Source organism: Cyprinus carpio, chromosome B22, assembly GCF_018340385.1.
Source record: "Cyprinus carpio isolate SPL01 chromosome B22, ASM1834038v1, whole genome shotgun sequence".
Lineage (NCBI taxonomy): Eukaryota > Metazoa > Chordata > Actinopteri > Cypriniformes > Cyprinidae > Cyprinus > Cyprinus carpio.
The window spans coordinates 30,117,227-30,141,473 of NC_056618.1; the positions used below are offsets into that span (position 1 = coordinate 30,117,227).

The 24,247-nt window shown below is 36.9% G+C and overlaps 1 long non-coding RNA gene and 1 pseudogene across 1 annotated transcript; both read right to left on the reverse strand.

Annotated features, from left to right (window-relative positions):
• Nucleotides 1-258: 258 nt before the first annotated feature.
• LOC109047571 lies at nucleotides 259-9,745 on the reverse strand (annotated as a pseudogene).
• Nucleotides 9,746-20,452: 10,707 nt separating this feature from the next.
• LOC109083700 lies at nucleotides 20,453-21,039 on the reverse strand. The gene is made up of 3 exons (XR_006157900.1): nucleotides 20,831-21,039; nucleotides 20,599-20,719; nucleotides 20,453-20,490 (listed from the first exon to the last, which is right to left on the reverse strand). It is a non-coding gene; the product is annotated as an uncharacterized LOC109083700 (long non-coding RNA).
• Nucleotides 21,040-24,247: the final 3,208 nt, after the last annotated feature.

A 24,247-nucleotide genomic window follows, 5' to 3' on the forward strand; every position in this document is an offset into this window, starting at 1 on the left:
CTTATGTTGATGAATTTACAGCCAATGGAAATGAACATTACAATCATCTCTGGTCTTGGTTTTGTTCCTTCATTGGGAATTTGTATTGCTTTTCTCTCTGGAAGACAACAGAATAACAAAAGTTGGAGGAAAAACAAGAAAATGTGTACATCCTTTCATAATATCTGTGCAAAGATTACAGGGTGAACTATAAATATTTTTGTCAATCATGTGGTTTTACTCACTTTTAATTAAAAGCTCAACAATCTGGTCGTCTGATTACTTCATGATGATGTAGCACAGGTATTCTCCTGCATCAGTGTGTTGAAGATTGTTGAGTTTAATGGAGAAGTTTCCTCTCAGATACTCCTCGGGGAAGCTTTCTGCTCTGTTCTTGTACTGTGGATCCTGTCCACCCACAGAGCCATTACCATTAATAATGTCATACACATTCTGGCCGCTGTGTCTCTCGTGCACATGTCTTGAATTGTATGCAGAGGTTCTTCAGAAGAACAGTTTAAAACAGAAGATCCTCCAATAAATCCCTCAACAGTCTCCTGCAGAGACACTGAAAACAGAGAAGTTATGAAAAAAAGTATTATATTGCTTAACAAATAATTGTTAATTTTAGTGCTCACCTTCATTTGCTAATAGAAACACGTGCAGCAGTTTAAAACAACACCACCTGTGTAAACAGGTGCAAATTATTAATTTCTGGATTAAATCCATAATATCTCATCCTTTGAGATTAACGCTTTAGAGGAATACAGTGATCTACTAGGACGTCATGAGAGTAAAAATTATTGTCATCATATTCCATTCTAGTGTTTAAAAAATCCCTTCCTTCCTCTGCTGTGGCTCTAGTGCCACAGAAAGAACATAAATCCATGCACATGTTCATCAGGTGTCCACTTTATACATTTGTAGGAAGGCGATTGTGTAGATTGGGTTGTTATGCTACTTTTACATACAGTTATTTTTATGCAGTTTGCATTAAGTAGTAATGTAGTCAAATGCAGATATTAAAAGACAAAATTCAGTAAACACCTTATTGATGATGTATATTTTGTACAGACAAGCAGATGAAGTCAGAATATAAATGCAAAGTGCAACATTTCACGTTAAATTTTTTCCCATAGAAAACCATTAAGCGGATTGCGTTCATATTCCGACCTCATCTGCGTGCCTACAGTATGTAAACTGTGCATCATTAATATAGAGATATATTAAGGTACTTTAAGTGTTTTTACAATGTTTTGTCGCACTGTTTAATGACTGAAAATAATATTGCCGCGAGTGATTAATACAGATTGCAAATGGCCAAAACTTGCATTTTGATCACATACCTTTGTTTTATTCTTTTGAGAGATGATTTAAATATTTACGGCTGTGAAACAGATGGAAAATTGACAGGCTTGTCCTGCAGTTCTATGGATGTTTTGCCCTCAGGTCTTCGAGCCGGTCACATGACTGAAAGCTATGAATACTAAGTGACATGTTCTTAACTGATCAGCACTGTACACAGGTGTGATGTCCTTTCTTTAAAACAGCATCCACAATCCATATACAGTAGTACCATTACTTTATGCAATTAGAAATTACCTTCAGTGGTTAAATCATTATCTTTATGATTGCTTTATATATCTTTATATATCTGTTTTATTTTTGTTTTCAATTGTATGTGTTGTTTTGAATTAAAATGCTTCAAATGAAAGAGGAATGAAATGTATAGTATTTTTTTTTTTTTATGTGTTTGGGAATGATGTTATGTGGTTTTATCTTTATTTTCAGTAGGTCAACACATGCATACACAGACGATATTTAATATGGTGACACCATCCTCAAATGTTGTGAAGTTTGGTCATGCAATGCACAAGAACTTTGAGATTTGATGTTAGTTGACATTTCAGGTTTGTGTCAAAATATTTGATGTATGGCCCTGACAGTGCTACTGGATCTTCTGAGAAGTGAACGGCAACAGTGATGGGTGCCACAATCCAGACCCTGCTGTTTCTCTTCTGTCTGCCAGCGGTACATCATACAGAGTGTTTGACATGTGCCTCATTCCACTGTCCACCGCATTGTCCTCCGAGTCTCTGAGGAGGTGCTGACCATTCACCAAGAGATTCACCTCCTGAAGACCCCAGAACACATGAATGAAAAACTGATGTTTTTTTCTGATGTTAAACCTAAGCTATGTTGTAAATGGTTGTAAAAAGTACTTTCAGTAATGTATTTAACTATTTATTTTAATCTGTAAAAAAATATTTACAGGACAAAAAATAAAAATAAAAATAATATTTTGTGAAAATAATTTTAAGCTGCATTAAAAAAAATTAACAATGTACATAATTACTTCTCTTTTATTTGCACGTGAATATGGAAAACAAAAATACAAAATGTACAGAAAGTACTCAGGCTTATTTACAAATAAATTAAAAATGTAAAGAAGGATAATGTATACAACTTATGCATTTAATTTTTAACTTGCATCACAAAAATAAACTACAGAAATTAGGTTGTTTCATTGACAAGATGATATTTTAAAAATATATTGAAAAACTGTAAGGGAAGGGAAAGACCATTGCCTTATACTGTATAGGGTTGTCTTATTGTCTGTGGGCTTTATGTTAAAAAAAAACCCCTGGCTTTTAACACTTTCACTAGGTATTTGAGTAAATGAAAATACTTATATTTCAATGTGATTTCCTCCACAGAACTCTCACCCACCGTGTGTTCTTTGAATATAAACACCGTAGTCTTCTGTGCGCAAGTGATTCTGGGATATGGTAGGGTGCGAAGTGTCCATAAGATGGTAATGGGAAATGAAGGGCGCATTTGAAGTCACTTTCGAAATTCATCAGACTTCGTCGCGCCGCGGTGACACATTTGGACTTCAAATGCGGTCTTTGGAGTGTGCATTCTGAGGCCCTGTCCCAAATGGCACACTCTGGACTTGTGGACTTCCTCAGAGTCCACACTTTGGTGACGTCATGTAGTGCAGACCTATAGGGCCCTTGGCGTGAGTCCACGAGAGCACATTGAGAGGTATTTTTGGGACAGACTCGATCGTCACGCTGGAAATAACGGTCTGGTTGTTTTTTGACAGGAGCTGCAGGTTCAGGGAATATGCTGCCTATGTTCCATTTGAACTAAGATTACAATTTTAACACATAATAAACATGTGCGTGAGTTTCAGATGAATTTACAGTTTTAAATATAAATACTAGGTTTACATATGACTCAGTAAAGCCCTGACATTCGGTTCTATTTATTTAATGAATCATAATGCGATCATATTATTATGTTTGAGATATCAACCACTGGTCAATGACCATAATATTTGTATAAACTGTAGGTAACAACTGGTAAAATGTACTCCTAGGTCATAAAAACCGTAATGATACCTACACTTAAATATTTTCTTCTCAGCCATGTCATCAATTGCTCTTGAGCCAAATCTCCTCCCATCTGTTGTCTGATTGGCATTTCGCAAGGATTCCTGGGTAGTTAAAGTGTGCGGAGCCTGCATCTGTGTGGGCTTCGCAGAAGACCGCTTCAAGGGTACAAAGGGGGCGCTTTTTTTTTTTTTGTACCAGGCTGTAAAAAGTTTTTTTTTTTTTTTGCTGTAAAATTGGGCATTTAACATGGAGAGCCTATGCGATTTGTCTTTTCTTTTGTTTTGTGGCTCAACTAATCTCGCTCTTTCTGACTTTTATTTTCACAGATATGTTATTAAAACTCTTCAAATTAGAGTAGATTATTAAAGAAAATGTTATAAACAGTTTAAGGTTTAACAGTGAAAAGGAAGTAAAAATGTTTCTCAAACCTAAACGACACTCAAATAAATTACATTAAATGTTTACTACATGTTATTGTTCTACTGATATAAGATCTTCTTACCATGACATGCTTGTCAGTTCAGTTTGCAATAGTTTGAGTGACGTCAATTTTTACCTAAACCATTGACTGCAGAATAGAATAGAATAGAATAGAATAGAATAGAATAGAATAGAATAGAATAGAATAGAATTAGATTGGACATTCTGTCCCCCTCACTTCTGAAATGACCTCAGAAGACTTTGAAATGTAACAAAATATTAGTTATACTATTTTTCCTTTTTGGAGCTTGACAGCTCCGCTCACAGCCCAAAAATTTATCTGTTATGTCATATGTTCATGTGACTGTGTGCACATCTTCCAAAGTATCATTTCATGATGATGGAACCTCTCCATGAAGTACCCAGCACTGCACATTTTGTATGTCTCCCTGTATCTGACACTTCACCCACTTCAGTTGGGCCTCAATAAATAAATCACTGATAACTGATTTTGGACAGGCTTCTGAGGCAGAGTAATGGTTTAATGATCTACAGCAAAATATAGAGAGCTTGGTAATAACTAAGTGGATATTTCATTACTGCAATATTAATTTCTCGCTAGAAATTACATAAAAAGTGGAAAACTTTATTTTTTGGCTTAACTGTGTGACCGGAATGAGACTACTTCCACTTTAAGAGGGTGACTAGGATAATTACATAGGTGTTTAAAGTCTCGCAACTAGGAGAAACTATCGTTTGATCTCGTTCCCTCTGGTATGTGTGCGCATTGGAAGAGCTGCTGTGACTAATCCGCTATACGATCCTGGTAAAAACTATTGTTTTGATTTCGCTTTCTCTGGTATGCGCGTCTTAAAGGTTGCTGTAGATATTCCTCCTCTTCAATTTGGTGGAGTTAGTGACTTTTGATAACGCGATTGCTGGGCATTCTTAAGGAGTGTCACTTATCAGGTAAAGATGTTGCACTATAGTCTTAACAGTTGAATAGTATAGTTGAGGGATATAGATTAAATTAATAGTTGATTGTGTTGCCACAGTTCCTAAATGCAGACGCAAAGCCCTTTCCAGAACAGGAGGTGTAACAAATAAATAGATGGCTTAATAGCACCTGATGTCATCAGTCAGGTAACAGTGCAGCTTTGACTCGTTTTAGGATCATTTAAGTGTGGGGTTTTATTGTGTAGTATGGAGGGATAGTAATGTTAAAATGCAACTCTTTATTGTAGTTTTATTTTATTGGGCAAAGGGGAAAAAAACAGCCACGTTAACCTGGCTATTTTAAAAGGAGGTCTGTAATTTGGATGTATGTGTTAAATGCCCATGTATTATGCATTGTATATTTGATGCTTTGTTTTAATATAAATGTATTAAAGGTGTTTAGGCAACCACTGTTTCTTGTTGTATTTTTCATTTATTTTTTGTTCATTTTTTTGTATTTCTTTAAACTATTATTTCTGATAAAATGACAAGAATTTTATGCTCCTGCTTTAATAAGCTTGGTCTGGGCATAAATCTCCCTCTATTTGGATTCTTAAGGAGTGTCACTTATCAGGTAAAGTCATAGTAATTTATACCTTATGTTCAACAAATAACTGGTCACAACTGTCACAGAATGGAAGGCACAGGATTGTGAGATATCAAAGGCAGTGAAGGATACATCTATGCTGCCTTCAAAAATCGGCCAGATGAAGGCATCTCAGCAGACAGGAACTGAAACTAACATTGAATTCGGACGTGCCTTGATGCCTTCCTACCTTGGAATGCGTCCTCTAAAGGTAGCATTTTTCAGTTTTCGGATGCAGCCCTGGTCTTGCAGTCTTCAGTAATGAGGTGATGAGTTGAATCAGGTGTAACAGAAGAGGGACACATACAAAATGTGCAGGACTGGGGGTACTCCAGGACCAGTTTGAGAACCACTGCTTTAAATAAACCCTGATTTCCCTCACGCTCATTGCTCAACACTGCTGTGACGTTTCAAACGTGGAGTTTCATTCTATTTATGACGTAATCTACAGCTGGCGCTGTAACCATTTATACAGTGATTTAAATCGCTGGTCTTGTGATTAAAGTGTAAGGTGTCATTAAAGTAATTCATGTGACTCCAGTCCAGTGCCTAAACTTTATTTTAGGGGTGCACGGTAAATATTTACTGATAATTAATGCGCATCTCCTCAGTAAAGCCAGTTCTCTAATCAGCGGTAAATTCCATCAGGTGCGTGATTTCACATAGAGCAGCTGTTACTACACGTTTATTGCGCAGCTTGTCAGTTAACAACAGCTCTGTGTAGTAACAGCTGCTCTATGTGAAATCACGCACCTGATGGAATTTACCGCTGATTAGAGAACCGGCTTCACTGACGAGATGCGCATTAATTATCGGCTGATATTTATCGTGCACCCCTACTTTATTTAAAGTCATATAATATACAGAGGCGGAGTTATCCATTACGCAAAGGTAGCCCACCGCCTTGGGCCCAAAAGCCAAGGGCCCCGTAAAATGCTTTTTAATATGCTCCATCAGGTGCGTGATTTCACATAGAGCAGGTGGCTGTGGTGTTCATTACCACGACAACCGTCTGTACGTCCATGTTGAACGTGCTTCTTAGCAAAAGTAGGGCCCCTATGATTTCCGTGATGTAGAAAATGGGGACGGAATCCCGGAATCCATTCATAAAAACGGAATTAAGGCTACTGCGTAACGCGAAATGTGACGGAATGAACGGTTGTGACGGAATGAACGGTTGTGACGGAATGAACGGTTGTGACGGAATGAACGTTTGCTAGTGAAGCATGCTCAGCGCTCACAGTTGTCATCTGTAGTAGCTAAATACCATATCGGGGTTTGATTAAAGTGTACTGAATTGCATTTGATTTATTCATTAAATTTTTTGACGAATTACGTGACATTGCTCGTTACACAGTAAACTTCTGTTGTGTAGCACTTTGAATGTACAAAAATTAAAGGGTTTGTTTAATTTTCATTAAAATTAAAGATTAATGTTTTTTTTTTGTCTTCATCAGAAAAATTCAAATACACAATACAGAATTTCAAAAAAAAAGTAAATAAAATAAAAATGAAAAATTTAATTTCATAGGGCCCTATTATTGTATACATCTTAATAATTTAAGTGGTTTTAAAGAATTTAATTAATAAGAGTTGTTTTTTTTTATTTTTTTATTAAACCATTAAAATGGAGTACAGAAAAATTAAAATGGAAAGAACAGAATCTGGGCCCTAATAGGCCTAAATAACTGTTAAATTAAACAAGTTTTAAGATTTCAATTAATTAGACATGTTTGTTTTTTTTTTTTTTTTTTTTTTATATAAAAATGAAAACATAAAAAAATATTTTGGAAAAAATAAAACTAAGGCTACTTAGGGAAAAATAAAACAGATTTCATAGGGCCCTACAAATATCATGCATCTGAAGCTATAATTTAATACTAAGCAACAGTGCATATTATATAGGGCCTATTTTTTTTTTTTTTAAATGGCGCTCACTCGTTTTTGTGAAGGACCCAAGAAGGACCATGCACAGTCACTTTCCACACAGGCACACTTCATGTTTGGTTGAAAGAATCCTTGTTAAAGCATGTTAAAAGTATAATTTCCTTCAGTTTAATTTAAATGTGTAATTAAAATAAATAAAAAAATAAATGTATATTTTAAAGTTTAGAAATAGACAGCCTTGTGTAGACAATAGCATAGTGAAAATTACCCCAAAGCACCACATAGTGTCCAACCTACTAAAACAATTTAAGAAATCCTTTATTTATAAATTGTACATGAAAAATGTAAAAGATTGGACACAACTATGGGACACGGTTGTGCAGCAGCAAGCATCACAACAGTGAAAGGAACCTCAAGATTGTAAATGTGTGAAATTGTATAGGGCCCCATTCATGTATTATCCCTGAGGCCCCCAAATCACTAAATCCACCCCTGATTATATATATGAACAAATAAAGCACTTGCATCACTTCATAAAATTGAGGTTAAACCATTGGAGTCACATGGATTCATTTAATGATGTCTTTATACATATCTGAACCTTGAAAGTGTTAGTTGCAGTATGCTGTCAGTGGAAGGACAGAAAGCTCTCGGATTTCATTACAAAGATCTTAACTTCTGTTCCGAAGATTAACTAAGGTCTTACTAGAATGGAATGACATGAGGGTGAGTAATTAATGACAGATTTTTTTTTATTTTGTGCAGAACTAACTTTTTAAGATCATTTTAGTTAAATGATGATGAATGTAGTAAAATGAAATTAAAAGTTTCATGAAATATTATTCTTCAAGACATTTTTTAGCATTTATTCACAAATGTCATCTGTTGTGTTTTAAAAGCATGAGAGTTCTGCCATTTCAACAATGGTGTTTGCTTTCCCACAGCTTGCTCTTGCTGCATTTATTATAGCATCTCCCACAGAATCAGATTCTTCTGCCACTTGATATCCAGTGATTGCTCCTCCAACACATCCTGAGAGAGCCGCAGCTCCGAGAACACCGGCAGTGATTCCTGAACCCACTGCTGCTCCGATGCCAGCACCAGCAGCCACTTCCACCCCAAAGACTTCCACCGCTGAAGCAAACTTTGCTGCTTTGAGTAAAGCCACAACAGTTACCACTGCGATGCCGATGCCCAGGAAAGCACCGATCAGTGTCCCTGTGGTCACTCCGGCAAGCCTAATGAGAAGTTTTTTATAAACATTTTCTTTAGCTTTTCCTTTTTTTTCTCTAATGCATGCAAATTGTCCTCTATATTTTCAATCTCTTCTTGAATTTCTTCCTCCACCATCTGAAGCAGCTCATTGTTAAAGCAGTCTTTCTCACTTCCCTTCAGATTCTTCTCAAAGGTCCTCAACAGCTTTTTCACCTGAACTCTGTTGCTCCTGTAACCCCAGCAGCGTTTTCTCCAGTGTTTGTTGTCAATAACATGACAGCGACCTCCACAGTTTTCCACAAGCTGCTGTAGTTTTGGACTCTCCTTTACAAATTCCTCAATGGTTTGACCTTCTAGATCTTCACCGTGAGTGAATAAAACTGATATGTGTTTAAGGATATCACCACACTGCTCAAAATATGAATTCATAATATCCACAATCTCCATTTCTTGTTTCGTGTACCTTGAAACCTTTAGAATCATTACTATCATGTCAGGACTTGGACCCATTTCAGTGATGGATTTAATGATTTCAGCTCTGATGGCATCCTCAGTAACCACTGTGTCAAAAATCCCGGGTGTGTCAATAACAGTGATTTTTCTCCCAAAAGCCATCGCATTTCCACTCACACAGTCTGCAGTCATCGATGTAGGTGAAGCTTTACTCTTGAATATTCGCTTCCTAAGGATTGTATTCCCAGCGCTGCTCTTGCCAACTCCTGTCTTCCCAAAAAGGACAATCCTTCTCTCAGGTCTAGATTCTTTACCTTTTGGAAGAAAACACAAGTATTTTGTTACGAAACTGTTGTTTACCTCATAAAAAAATAAGTTGCTGCCTTAAATATTTAATTACAATCAACTTAAATGTATATAATAAATAAATTTCAACTTAAATTACATTAAACTGAATTTAAAAATGAGTTGTATCTTGTATAACAAGTGAAAGTAATGGAAAACATGTTGCCATAACTTGTTTTACAATGTAATGGTTTCAAGGCATTATGTATACTGCATTACTATTTATTGTATCCCAAACTAGCTGTTGAAACATTTGCATCAAGCAAATATGAATTCTTTTAACTTAATCACTTTTCATGTAATTTACAGTGCAAAACAGGCACAAATGTATTTTAGAGTTATTTCATGCCATTATTTCTTACCTCCCATTATTCTTGTCCTTTAATGAAGCTCTGTAATCTGTGAAACAAGGTGTGTGGCATTAATTAAATTGTCCTTTCTTTTTAAATGAGCATTGCTCTGAATACAAAACAAAAACTGAACCAAAAAGTCTTGAGATGCATGAAAGATTTTAAAAATATTTTGATTTCAAAGACTATTGCTAAAACTCTTAAAATTAGTTTTGTAGACAAAAATCAACAGAATTTCTTTATTATTAAAAAAGTACATGTTAATCATTAAGTAATTTTTATTAATTGAGTATTGTTTTTAATGAATGAATCCCAGTGAGAATGAGTAAAGCTGAAATCTAGACAAAGAAGAAGCTTAAATATGTTGTCACGTGTTTTACTCACCACATTACCATACTTCCTTAAGTGTTTATATGACTTTAATAAGTAGATTTGTTCAATACTTTGGCTGGTGTAACTGATATAATATTATTTGCAAATAAAGCCGGAATCGAAACAAGTGTTCATATTGAATAATAAAATATACCGTGTTGTTGTGTTGTAGTGGATGGATTGTGGTTTTTTATTTTGGTAGTTTGGAATATAAGTGTTATCAGTGAAAACAAGTCATTTTTCTTGATTTTTCCATTGCTGGAACTGTAGTTACAGAATCATCCATCAGTTTTTGATCTGCACTGATAATAGCTGGAGAGAACTGCGTTCAATCTCCAATCAACAGTGAATTTGAAAATCTCAATAAGGTTTAGTTGCTTCTGGAAGAGTATGCTGAAGTTTAATTTCTTATAAAGGTTACTTTATAAAGTCACATTTCTTGTATAAGAATTTCACACACAAAAAAACAAAAACATATTACTAAGCTATTACTTTAAAAAAAGCATCGAGTTTATACAAAAGTGGTATATACAGTAAATGATAAATAAAAACACTTATTTGTTATAATAATTGTAGAACTTCCTCATTAAAAACAACTTTTTTGTCATGTAAGGTATGAACTTCTTCACTAATGTTCTGCTTTCAGTTGTGGATATAGTTCTCAAAAATATCAGTTTTCATGTATATTTTTGGTTTGTATTACACTGTTCCCCTTGTTTTCACTTCTTGCATGTTTGATAGGCCTGTCTGCTGGTTTTGTCAGTCATATTATAGTGAACAAAGATGCATTATGTTCAGCCATTTTAACCTAAATAATTTTTCTCAACCAATTAATTCAGAAGAATTGATTCATTTACCAAATAAGCCTATTTATGAGTGAGTTCTTCAATCATACACTACAGAGGTTCATTCAAATACAATGATTCTTTCAGAGAAGAAACACTAATTTGTGATTTTTGGAGACCACATCTTATAGCATAGTTCACATCACAACTACTCTGAACAAATTATAAACGCAACGCTTTTGCCCCCATTTTTCATGAGCTGAACTCAAAGATCTAAGATATTTTCTATGTACACATAAGGCCTATTTCTCTCAAAAATTGTTCACAAATCTGTCTAAATCTGTGTTAGTGAGCACTTCTCCTTTGCCGAGATAATCCATTCACCTCACAGGTGTGGCATATCAAGAGTTTATATCTGACTCTATACGCAATTGCAAGTTTATATCTAACAATTGTGAGAAAAAAAAGTCAGAATTGGAGATAAAAACTCACAATTATCTTTTCTGTTTTTATTTATTTATTCAGTGGCGGAAACGGGCTTCCATAGATGATATATATAGTAGATTTTTATTTAAATATATAATATATACATATTTAAGTAAAAAAAAAAAAAAAGTGGAGAAAAAAAAAAACCTTAAATTGTTTTGTATTGTCATCTTTTTGCTGTTCTTGTTGCATTTAACCATTCTTGTGGCTCAGTGGTAGAGCATTGCATTAGCAGTGCAAAAGGTCATGGGTTCAATTCCCAAGGAACACACATACTGGTAAAATAAAATAAAAATGTATAGGCTGAAAGCACTGTAAGCTGTTTTGGATAAAAGCATCTGCTAAATGCATAAATTTTACTTAACCTCAGCATGCTGTTTCTAGCATATCCAATCTTACTTAAATAAAAATGTATAGGCTGAATGCACTTTAGCTACCACAGTCACTGTAGTGGAGTAAAAAAAAAACACACAAAACCTTTTTCACTGCAACTTCAAAGGAGGCAAGACAATGTTGTCGAAACTAGTGCTTGATACCCATGGTAATTTTGTTAACACTGTTTGCTAGCCTGGGATAATTATCTGTTCTCTGTTCATACTTCTCACCATTCATTCTGAGGGTATGGCCAATTATTTTCCATATACCCATTTTTTAGGGTATCCTGGAAAAGGAGGGTTGACTTGTCAGATAGTGGTAGGTTTTTCTGGACCTCGATGATTAGCTTCGCCGCATTGTCTTCTGCCATTTTAAATGCGCAAACCCTTTAAGTTTGAATGGATTCTGATTGGCTGTCAGTTTTTTTTTTTTATCATTCATCAGCTGGAAACAAGTGATCACAGTGATATCGTTCCTCTGTATCATTACCGTTATACACGGAACAAAATTATAAATGCTTATGATTATAAACATTTTTTGTTTTGATTATAATTTTTAATGATTTTGATTTTGAGATCTTTTTTTTTTTGTTTGTACACAAAAGGCCTATTTCTCTCAAATATTGTTCACAAATTTTTTTTATTTGGTGTTGTTGACCTCTTCTCCTTTGCCGAGATAATCCATCCACCTCACAGGTGTGGCATATCAAGATGCTGATTAGACAGCATGATTATTGCACAGGTGTGCCTTAGGGTGGCCACAATAAAAGGCCACTCTAAGATGTGTAGTTTTATCACACAGCACAATGCCACAGATGTTGCAAGTTTTGAGGGTGTGTGCAATTGGCATGCTGACTGCAGGAATGTCCACCAGAGCTGTTGCCCATGAATTATTGTTCATTTCTCTACCATAAGCTGTCTCCAAAGACGTCTAAGACAATTTGGCAGTATATCCAACCGGCCTCACAACTGCAGACCACATGTAACCACACCAGCCCAGGACCTCCACTTCCAGCAGCTTCACCTCCAAGATCTTGTGAGACCAGCCACCCAGACAGCTGCTGCAACAATCGGTTTGCATAACCCAAGAATTTCTGCACAAATTTTCAGAAACCATCTCAGGGATGCTCATCTGCATGCTCGTCTTCCTCATCGGGGTCTCGACCTGGCTGCAGTTCGTCGTTGTAACCAACTTGAGTGGGCAAATGCTCACATTCGATGGTGTCTGGCACTTTGGAGAGGTGTTCTCTTCACGGATGAATCCCGGTTTTCACTGTATAGGGCAGATGGCAGACAGCGTGTATGGCGTCGTGTGGGTGTGCCGTTTGCTGATGTCAACATTGTGGATCGAGTGGCCCATGGTGGCGGTGGGGTTATGGTATGGGCAAGCGTATGATATGGACAAATAACATAGGTGCATTTTATTGATGGCATTTTGAATGCACAGCGATACCGTGAAGAGATTCTGAGGCCCATTGTTGTGCCATTCATCCACGACCATCACCTAATGTTGCAGCATGATAATGCATGGCCCCAAGGATCTGTACACAATTCCTGGAAGCTGAAAACATCCCAGTTCTTGCATGGCCAGCATACTCACCGGACATGTCACCCATTGAGCATGTTTGGGATGCTCTGGATCAGCGTATACGACAGCATTTTCCAGTTCCTGCCAATATCCAGAAACTTTGCACAGCTATTAAAGAGGAGTGTCTTTACAGCATTCCACAGGCCACAATCAACAACCTGATCAACTCTATGCGAAGGAGATGTGTTGCACTGCGTGAGGCAAATGGTGGTCACAACAGATACTGAATGGTTTTCGGACCCCCTAATACAGTAAAACTGCACATTTTAGAGTGGCCTTTTATTGTGGCCAGCCTAAGGCACACCTGTGCAATAATCATGCTGTCTAATCAACATCTTGATATGCCACACCTGTGAGGTGGATGGATTATCTCGGCAAAGGAGGAGTGCTCACTAACACAGATTTAGACAGATTTGTGAACAATATTTGAGAGAAATAGGCCTTTTGTGTACATAGAAATGAGTAGTTCAGGCATAAAACTCTATTGGCGCTCTAATTGGTTCATTCAAAATCACATTCCCAGCCAATCAGGTTCTAATTATAATTACAGTGTGCCTATAAATCGGACACATTCCATGCTCACCACACCTGTGCGCAATGTGTATCCTCTTCCTAGCCCACCGCCTCCCCAGCACCACCTGCCTAGATCTGCTACAGGGGGATCTTTCTCTCTTTCTAGCAGCAGCATGTTTCCTTTTATTTTATGATATGTACGTTTAGCCAAAGCAAGTCTACTTGCTCTGCAACAGCAGCATAGCAGATCTAGTCCACCAAAACCGAACATCTGCTTTTCAAATTTTATCAGTAAAGCTTTTACAATCCTTTCCGAGAGTTGTCATGACTGAAAAAGTCCTAGATCTTTGAGTTTAGCTCATGAAGAATGGGGGCAAAAGCAAAAGTGTTGCATTTATAATTTTGTTCGGTGTATAACGGTAATGATACAGAGAAACGATATCACTGTGATAACTTTTTGTTTCCAGCTGATGAATGATAAAAAAAAAAAAAAAAAAAAAAAAACTGACAGCCATTTAGAATCCATTCGAACTTAAATGGTTCGCGCATTTAAAATGGCAGAAGACATTGCGGCATCAAGGTCCAGAAAAACCTACCACTATCTGACAAGTCAAACCCTCCTTTTCCAGGATACTTTAAAAAATGGGTATATGGAAAATTGTGCCGTTAAAACAATTGGCCGTTTTGGCCATACCCTCAGAATGAATCTATGCTAAGCTTAGCTATAAGTGCCACCGCCAGACGCGGAGATCGGCTGAATGGATTTGAAAACTGTAAAACTCAACTGTTTGGATTTGGGGGATTTGCCTACTTTCAGAAAAAGTGGAGTGTTCCTTTAACTCTAGGGATCTTGCTGTGTAATTTTAAAAAGTAAGTAATCAGTTCATACGTAGAAATAACCACATTGTTAGATAAAAAAAGACATGAAATGGCCTGATCTGTAGGAATTTCAGACAAAAACATAGTGTTGGTCCAGATCCGGCCCACATCTTGCCTGGATCTGACACTGGTTGCAGTCAGCTTGGTTACATTTGTAGTAAATCTCTGTGTCTCTGAGTGATGATCCGAAAAATTCATAAATAGTTAAAAGTTAATTATTAAAAAGAATAGCTGAACATAAATTAACAAATAAAATATATTGGTTACTGTCTTGAGTTATTATTTTGGAATAAATGTAAAATTCTTAAAAACACTAGCTTGATGCGATTCATGGCTTTAAATAGAATATTCATTACATTATTAAAGTAAAAATATAATATAAATATATATAGTGTAAGTAATGTTTATGTAACCAAGAACCTGTAACTGGGACATTACATTACATTTGTTTTAACAATGAGTATTTGGTGGCAAAAACTCCTTAAATAATCGTGATTATTGTTGAGTATTTGACCACCACACACCACATATTCTCACATACTGTAGTCTGATGAGCCAATCAAAACATTTGCTGAAGATGGGTGTCAGAGCACTGGGCCACCAGTTGTTCAAGCACAAGATTTTAATTTTTTTTGGGATGGGCACAATGGTGGATTTTTTTAAAGCATGATGGAACCACAGGCAGAGAGAGAGAATGGTTGAAGATGTGTGTGAAAACCCTGGCTAGTTGGCCACACAAACTCAGAGTACATGGCCTGCAATGACATCTGGACTGTAGTCTTGCTGATATTCACCCGTTGGAAGGATCGGGTTACATCCACGACACAGACAGGGAGTATACTAACCGCTTCTGCATTAACTCTCTCTGTGTGGGTGGTGTTGTGAGCTTCAAAGCAAAAATTAAAATGATTCAGCTCATCCGGGACAGGGGCAACAATGGGGGAGGGATCTGAAGGCATCTGGGAAAGGAAAGTAGCAGTCCAAAACATTCATTACGTGTGACTTAATTGCGATGTGCAAGTATTTTATTTTAAGTAGAAGCTAAGTCCCCTGTTACAATAAACACTGCATCAGGATAGACAGAGAGTTTATTGATTGTTTTTGTTTTGTGACTGTTATTTTTTTGATTGATTGTGTATTGTCTCTTCTCTTCTTTTTGTTTTTTTTTTGTGTTGTTCATTATTTTCCATAATGTAATGATAAAAATTAAACTTTCATATATTTTAGATTCATTGCACAACAACTGAAATATTTCAGGTCTTTTATTTTTTTAATACTGATGATTTTGGCATACAGCTCATGAAAACCCAAAAATTCCTATCTCAAAAGATTAGCATATTTTCATCCGACCAATAAAAGAAAAGTGTTTTTTAATATAAAAAAGTCAACCTTCAAATTATTATGTTCAGTTATGCACTCAATACTTGGTCGGGAATCCTTTTGCAGAAATGACTGCTTCAATGCGGCGTGGCATGGAGGCAATCAGCCTGTGGCACTGCTGAGGTGTTATGGAGGCCCAGGATGCTTCGATAGCAGCCTTAAGCTCATCCAGAGTGTTGGGTCTTGCGTCTCTCAACTTTCTCTTCACAATATCTCACAGATTCTCTATGGGGTTCAGGTCAGGAGAGTTGGCAGGCCAATTGAGCACAGTAATACCATGGTCAGTAAACCATTTACCAGTGGTTTTGGCACTGTGAGCAGGTGCCAGGTCGTGCTGAAAAATGAAATCTTCATCTCCATAAAGCTTTTCAGCAGATGGGAAGCATGAAGTGCTCCAAAATCTCCTGATAGCTAGCTGCATTGACCCTGCCCTTGATAAAACACAGTGGACCAACACCAGCAGCTGACATGGCACCCCAGACCATCACTGACTGTGGGTACTTGACACTGGACTTCAGGCATTTTGGCATTTCCTTCTCCCCAGTCTTCCTCCAGACTCTGGCACCTTGATTCCGAATGACACGCAAAATTTGCTTTCATCCGAAAAAAGTACTTTGGACCACTGAGCAACAGTCCAGTGCTGCTTCTCTGTAGCCCAGGTCAGGCGCTTCTGCCGCTGTTTCTGGTTCAAAAGCACACGCCTGTGCACGGTGGCTCTGGATGTTTCTACTCCAGACTCAGTCCACTGCTTCCGCAGGTCCCCCAAGGTCTGGAATCGGTCCTTCTCCACAATCTTCCTCAGGGTCCGGTCACCTCTTCTCGCTGTGCAGCGTTTTTTTGCCACACTTTTTCCTTCCCACAGACTTCCCACTGAGGTGCCTTGATACAGCACTCTGGGAACAGCCTATTCGTTCAGAAATTTCTTTCTGTGTCTTACCCTCTCGCTTGAGGGTGTCAATGATGGCCTTCTGGACAGCCATGATTGCGGTTTTGAGTAATGAACCAGGCTGGGAGTTTTTAAAAGCCTCAGGAATCTTTTGCAGGTGTTTAGAGTTAATTAGTTGATTCAGATGATTAGGTTAATAGCTCGTTTAGAGAACCTTTTCATGATATGCTAATTTTTTGAGATAGGAATTTTGGGTTTTCATGAGCTGTATGCCAAAATCATCAGTATTAAAACATTAATAAAAGACCTGAAATATTTCAGTTGGTGTGCAATGAATCTAAAATATATGAAAGTTTAATTTTTATCATTACATTATGGAAAATAATGAACTTTTTCACAATATGCTAATTTTTTGAGAAGGACCTTTGTATTAATAATGTGCTTGTTTTTTGTTGGCTTGAGAGGCGTTTATTAGAATAGATAAAAGATAAGGGATGCATGACCACAGTTTGTTGTCCAGTGACTGAACATTAGTCAGGAGAATGGTTGGGGAGAGGAGGTCGGAGGGGACAGCATCTGACGAGGATTTCTGGTTTGTGGTGTGCAACGAAGGAGCAAGTTTTTAAGTCTTTTTTTTTTTTTTTTGAAGTTGCCAGCCATCGCCTGCCTTTTAGATGATTCTCACTAAAATTTCATGGCCCCTAGAATATTTTGTTGTATGAATATCTCAACATGCAATACACCAAAATAAAAAACAGACCCTCTAGTAAAAAAAAAAAAAAAAAAAAAAAAAAACATAAATAATAATAATCAGTTTTATTCTAGCTTCAAGCATTGTTTTTTATCAACACTTGAATGTAGGTAGGTTTCATTAAAAAAAGCCAACATTTTAAACAAAAAGCTGAGAAAATTGCATAAAAAAACAACATCTGGATCATATTCAGTAATATTATCAAAGCAAATATGCATAGGTTTTATCAGCACTCCCAAAACCAGCACATTCTCACTCCCAACTCGTCAGATATTGAAGCTTGGTCAGGAACCCTTGACGTTGCTTTTTGACTCAAGGTACCCCTTTAGCATCATTTTTCAATGTGTAGGTCCTACATTGTTTTCAGTTGTTTGTCTTAAGTTATTGGTTTGCATGCATTTGTAAATAATAATAATAATAATAATAATAATAATAATAATAATAATAATAATAATAATAATTTTATATATGCAAAATTCAACAAGGCTATTGCAACTGGCCCACCTTTACAGGTACTTAGCCCTGCACCAACTGTGAACCAGTGGCATTGCTTCTCTTCTCCTCTCTTCCATTCAAGCACCAGGTCAAAGAGTTGGTAGTTATGTCTTTGTTCGCCCTTCAGTAGGTTGGCTCTACCACCGCACCTCCCGCTGCATCCAGATCCACTGAGTTGCTGTTTCAGCCTGTTTGGTAACCTTGCCTATCAGCTGTTTCCTGGCCATCCCTTCAATACCCAGCTGCCCAAGGGTTCTCCAGAGTGACTGCCCAGCAAAACCTCTGCAGCCAAACTCTACTGGTAAATTCCAGGCCTTCCATTATTTTTGTTGGCTCTCAAGGATATGTCTATCTTCTCTGGGAATTTTAGCCACTTCTTCAGATCGGTCTGCATCTCCCAGTAATTTGCTGAGGCCAAGACCACTCCTCCGTCCTGCTGCAGTGCTCTCTCCTGTCCTGACGAACTGAATAAAGTGGTGCCCACTGGAAAGTTTATCCTTCTTCCTTTCCTGTTCCACACCATCTGCCTACTGAGACAGGATCTTATCATGACGCCACTTGCTTGTCTTCCTTGAATGCCTGGTCTGTGTTGGCTTGAGTGGGTATGTTAATGAGGAGTGTTTTCGTTAATTAAAAGTTCATATTTTTAATCACACTGGAAGTTTTCACACTTTTTCAAGGTCATATTGAAAATTCACGTTAAACATTTCAATGAGTACATACAGCTTGGTTGTGCTATGGGCGTCCCGAGTTCGAATCCTGGCTGGAGGGCCCTTCCCAATCCAGCCCCCATCTCTCTTCCGCTCTCTTCCTGTCAGCTTTAAACTATCCTATCACAACAAATAAATGCAAAAATAAATAAAAAAAGAAAATTGATAAAAAAAAAAGAAAGAAATAATAAAAATTCAAAGCTTGAAAACATTTAATGGTTACAATCAAGCATTTGTATTGTGTTTATTTAGAGTAGGGGTTGGCACACAACAAACAAACAGAACCACGTATGGCATGTGTCACTGGTCATAGAGGTTTTATCATGGGTGACTGAAGACAAAGAGAAGAGTTACATTCAAGACCTGGACCTGGAGCCGGTAGATAAACGCCCCAAGCAGTTTTACGCCCCAAGCAGTTTTACGCCCCTGTTGTAACTCATGCGTCCAGTAGGGGGAGAAGGAAATACGGCGAATAACACTATATGGGCTGCAGACCTATGACCTACATTAAAATGTATTATTTTATATTATTTATTATTTATATTTATAAACTGTTTTTATATACAGGAGACTGACTGATATATGATGTTGTGAATTTATATTAAGTCACAAGCATTTGTTTCTTACCAGAGGCACCCCAAATCTTTTCGAATACTTTGTTAGATTTCATCTCAGATGAAAGCCTCTCTAGGAGGTCACTTTTTGAGCCAATGGTATCAATACCACATTCCTTGCACAGTTTCCTTATCACCGATACCTAAAAAACAAATCAAAATACAGTTGCAACAAAAATACTTACATGCTACTTAGCCAAAGAAACATTTCACACTAGTCGCAAAAATTAGAAATGAAATCAATTTGACCTTTTTCTTATAAAGCTCATTTTTAAGGTTATCTTCAGAGACAGTTATTTTGCAAAGCTCAGCTTCTTTGGGTTGGTGGATTTTTTGGAACTGTGTTAAGGCATTGACTGGACTTGCCTTGCCTGTATTTCTTCCAATCCATGGTGCCCAACAGTGGTAATTGAGGTGGACAGTGAAGGGACTGTCAATCTGTTCTCAAATAACAACAGAAAAAGCAAAATGTTGAAAAAAGATTGTAAATAGCATACCAAATGTCAAGAAGAGGCACATAAAAGCAAGATAATTACTTTTTACAAAGCCACAACCAATCATTTGCAGGGCCAGTTTATCCCAAAAGTCATCCACATCCATGTGTCCATTGAAATCCTTTGGTGGTAGTTTGATGTCACTCTCTAACAACATACAGAAAGGAAAAAAATATTAATAAGACGACCTGTATAATAGAGAAAATTAGGTACAAGCCTCCTGTGGCTAAATATGCACAAGCATGGTCTAATCACCCAGAATGTATTATTTGCTCAAAGAACATAATTTCAATTTGGTCTATGCCAACACACTTACTTGACATGTTGAATGCTCCTTTTTTTTTTTTTTTTGTGGAGATCCATGATGACAATGGGTGGATGATCCCCACATGTCACAAGAGTATTCATACTGCTGTGACCTGTGAGTGCCTCAAAATGGAGATGGCATGGAGCACTGTTTTGGCTGGAGGAAAAAACTTCCCCTATAGTGACTTCCAGACACTGAACCACTCTCCCGACAGCAGTGTGGGCCTATGATTTAAGATAACACAAACAATAATTGCTATCCATTTCTTGAAAATACCTTGCAAAGCATTACTTTTACTAGAGGTAATGGTAAATTATTTAAGATAGCCTAACCTGTAGCATGTTTCGAAGATGTAGGCATAAAGGGAGGTCAAGAATGACACTGTCATTAAAATTATGCAGGCCATCTTTCCACTCTTGATACCTGTAATGGATTCCAAATTGGTGGCAACGTCTGAAAAGTACCATGTTAAAAAACTAAGCCATACTACAATACCATTTAGGACATATTCAGAACTGATGTCATTATGTATTTTATAGATCCTATTGGAACAAAATTACTTACCATGGATAATTCTTGTATTTTTAAGAATTTTGGCCTTTGATGTGATGAGCAGAGGGTCTGATAAAGGTACATTTCCAGCACATCTGTGGCAGAACATCTCATCGGGAATGAGGCTGGTTGGGTATGTGCTTGACCTGGCACAAGGACAATGCTAGGAGTTCTGCTTTACATCATATGTGACCATTATTCTTCCAAGTTGGATATAATATGATGCATGTGTATGTTATTGTGATGTGAAAATGTTTATGGATGGCATTGTCGCCTTTGTAGCTACAGACAAGGGTTTGTTGTCTTGAGTGGCCAAGCTTTGTCTTTGTAGGCAATCTCTCTTTCTTTCACTGCCGAACCATTTTAGCCTGACCATTTCTGTCAGGGTACTTTCTGAAAGAGAAGGATCATCAGCAAAGGACCCACAATAGTCTAGTGACCTGAGGTGGTGGCATTTGTAGTGGCTTAGTCCACTCCTCCTGGCTAAGTCGATCTCAACTTGACAGGATGGCAACTCACATCTTACATTCTGCTCCGCTCCCCAGATTTTGTACACAACATGGATCAGAACACTCGAAGAAAGAAAATGTTTCTGGACTGCATAGACACCGAGCCAAATCAGGAATGGTGGTTAATTTTCGGGCAGTCTTGCAGCCTTTCAAGTGGGCCACAAAGTTGTCACGTCAGATTTTTATTGAGGGACAATATACACAATGGTAGTGTAATTGTGACACACAACCTAGACCACACCGGTAGATTGTATAATTTGAAAGAAAAAAGAAAAACAAAACAAAAATCACTCCTTTTCTTGCATTCCTACTTCATGTGATCAGCTTAATGTTTCAGAGAAAGACAATGCACAAATTATTTGTTAAACTTTTATACAACGTGCCCTGACAATGTTGACATTGCTTTATTTGAGTAAACTAAAACATCAATCATGCATCCATTTAACATTAACATTCATTACAACATTTTTAGAAAAAAAAAAATCAATCATTAATGATGCTACCTTCATGGACGACTGCCCTAGAAAAGTGAAGCTGAAGATGAGTTTGTACTTTATTTTTCTTTGAGGACTTGAAAAAATCAGAAGTACAGAAAGGATAGTGAAATAGGGAACAGCAGGAGCTGCATCTGTTAAGCGCAGGTAAGTTGCAACCTTCTCTGTATAGATATTATTTTTCTTCCCTGAAGAGAAAACGAGATGGGTGTTTTTAGTTTATACAAGTTTAGAAAGAGAGATTTTAATTTTCTTAAGTAGCTAAAGCAAACACACAACTTTATGAGATACAAGATAAAGAACTAAAGACAGAGTATGATAAAACACACATTAAGTGCACATACATTTGTCCAGATCAGTAAGCAATTTTAAGAAAACTGTATATTAAGATATACTTCAGATCATCTCACATTTATTCGAACCAAAATCTACATTCAAACCATATGGGACCAAAGTTTTTAATGTGGGTTTTATCATGCATAACGTATGTATGTATTATTTGACAAAATACTTGAGTGAGTGTGCAGTTCAACGCTTTTTACTTAGAGACATACATGCCTATTATAAATGTGTATTTTGTGTGTTCACATCATAGACGGAAAAAAAAAAAAAAAAAAAAAAAAAAAAATTTCGCACATTTGTGATTATCCACTCTAATGTTGCTCCAGAAACCATGTAGAGTATGTTTAAATGCAAAACAGGGTCTTACCAGTAGAAGCCATGTCACGCAAGCTAAAGACAGACAACAAGATAAAAATAAAAATGTAATTAATTTTAAAAGTGAGTGAGACAATACAATCAACAACAATAACTTTAGCAGATTATTTAACATACCTCAATTCGTATCGCTTCAAGAAGGTCTGCTGCTATCATACATATAGATATGGTCTGCTGTTCTGATATACAGTATGACTAGGCTCATATACTAATATACAGCCTCCCCCTACTGGACGCATGAGGAACAACAGGGGCGTAAAACTGCTTGGGGCATATATCTGCCGGCCCCAGGTCTGCAGCCTCCCCCTACTCACAATCAGTGGCAGTTTGGTACGCTATTTGTCATTAAGACCACTAGATGGCCACATTCTACACCACCAGTAATAACCAAAGCAGCCAAAACAGGAACTAAACACAAGGAGGACGTAAAAAGATGTGATGTGGTCACATTAAATTTGTATCTGAAAATCAAATCCTTAAAATGACTTTATAATTAGGTCAAGATGAGAAAGACTCAGATTTCGTTTAAAACAATTATTATGTCAGAATTGACCAGTATAAACAACAGAAATCAGAGCATTTATATGCAAGAACAAATTATAGTCCAGTTAATACACACAGAGAGCATAATACTTTCAATGCACAAAACAATTTAAAACACTTTTTTTTTCTTTTGAGGTGAAGAAAATGTAAGAGCTGCGACTCAGTGATTAAAAGTAAGTGAGCTAATCTTGTTGGCACATCCTGCCTTGAGGTGAGACTTTTGTGGTTTTGTAGCAAACTATTCCAAACTAATTTATTAATAACTGAGCACAAAATATGCATTAAGAAAAAAAAAATAAATAAACTAAATTGCAACTCCATATTCAAGTGCTTTTATAATAATTTCAAAGAGTGGCATCACACACACAAAGCTGTCATGGTGACCAGATTACAAAGTAATTTCCTGTAAAAGCAACTCTGAATTTATTTTTGCTGCGATAACATATCAATGAACATGTCTGGTTGAAAATGCATTACAAACACTTTTATACAATCTTTTACAAAGTATGCTATTAAGTAACATGAAATAATGGCTACTCAGAAATGGCTACTCATGCCCCGTTTGTAAACAGACAGCTGTTGAGTGTTAAATTAACTACGCAAGCATTTCTTATTTAGTAAATCCAATAAAATTTGCAGTTATATTCTAAAATGTATGTTGGGCTTCTTTTCTATGTAAATTAAACCCAGTGACCCTTATAGCTGAAACTGGGACATTATTTTTTGCCATTTTGTCAGGACACTGGGACACCTCCCAAAAGGGACATCAGGTCAGCGTATTCAGGATCTATCAGTTGAAGCTGCAGAAGGTCAGTTTCTTTGTCGTTGTGGGTGTTTTATACTGTGACCAGCCCTAAGAATGCTAAGAAAAAAAAAAAAACAGAATCTCAACACATTAAGAACAACTTAATCAATGCTACTGCAGTTCATTTAATGGTAATAAGGTAGAACTCCAACTCACCTTTGAACCCAATTACCAGAACAACACTGATCAGACCAAATATGACAGTAACAGTCTGCCACAATGTCGGCTCTGTAGGCTGCACCACTACAGTGTGATTCTGACACTCTGAAGGTTGAGTTGGGACTGTAAAGAAAATAGAAATCTATACAGTCATGGCCGAAAATATCGGCACCCTTGGTAAATATGATCAAAGAAGCCAGTG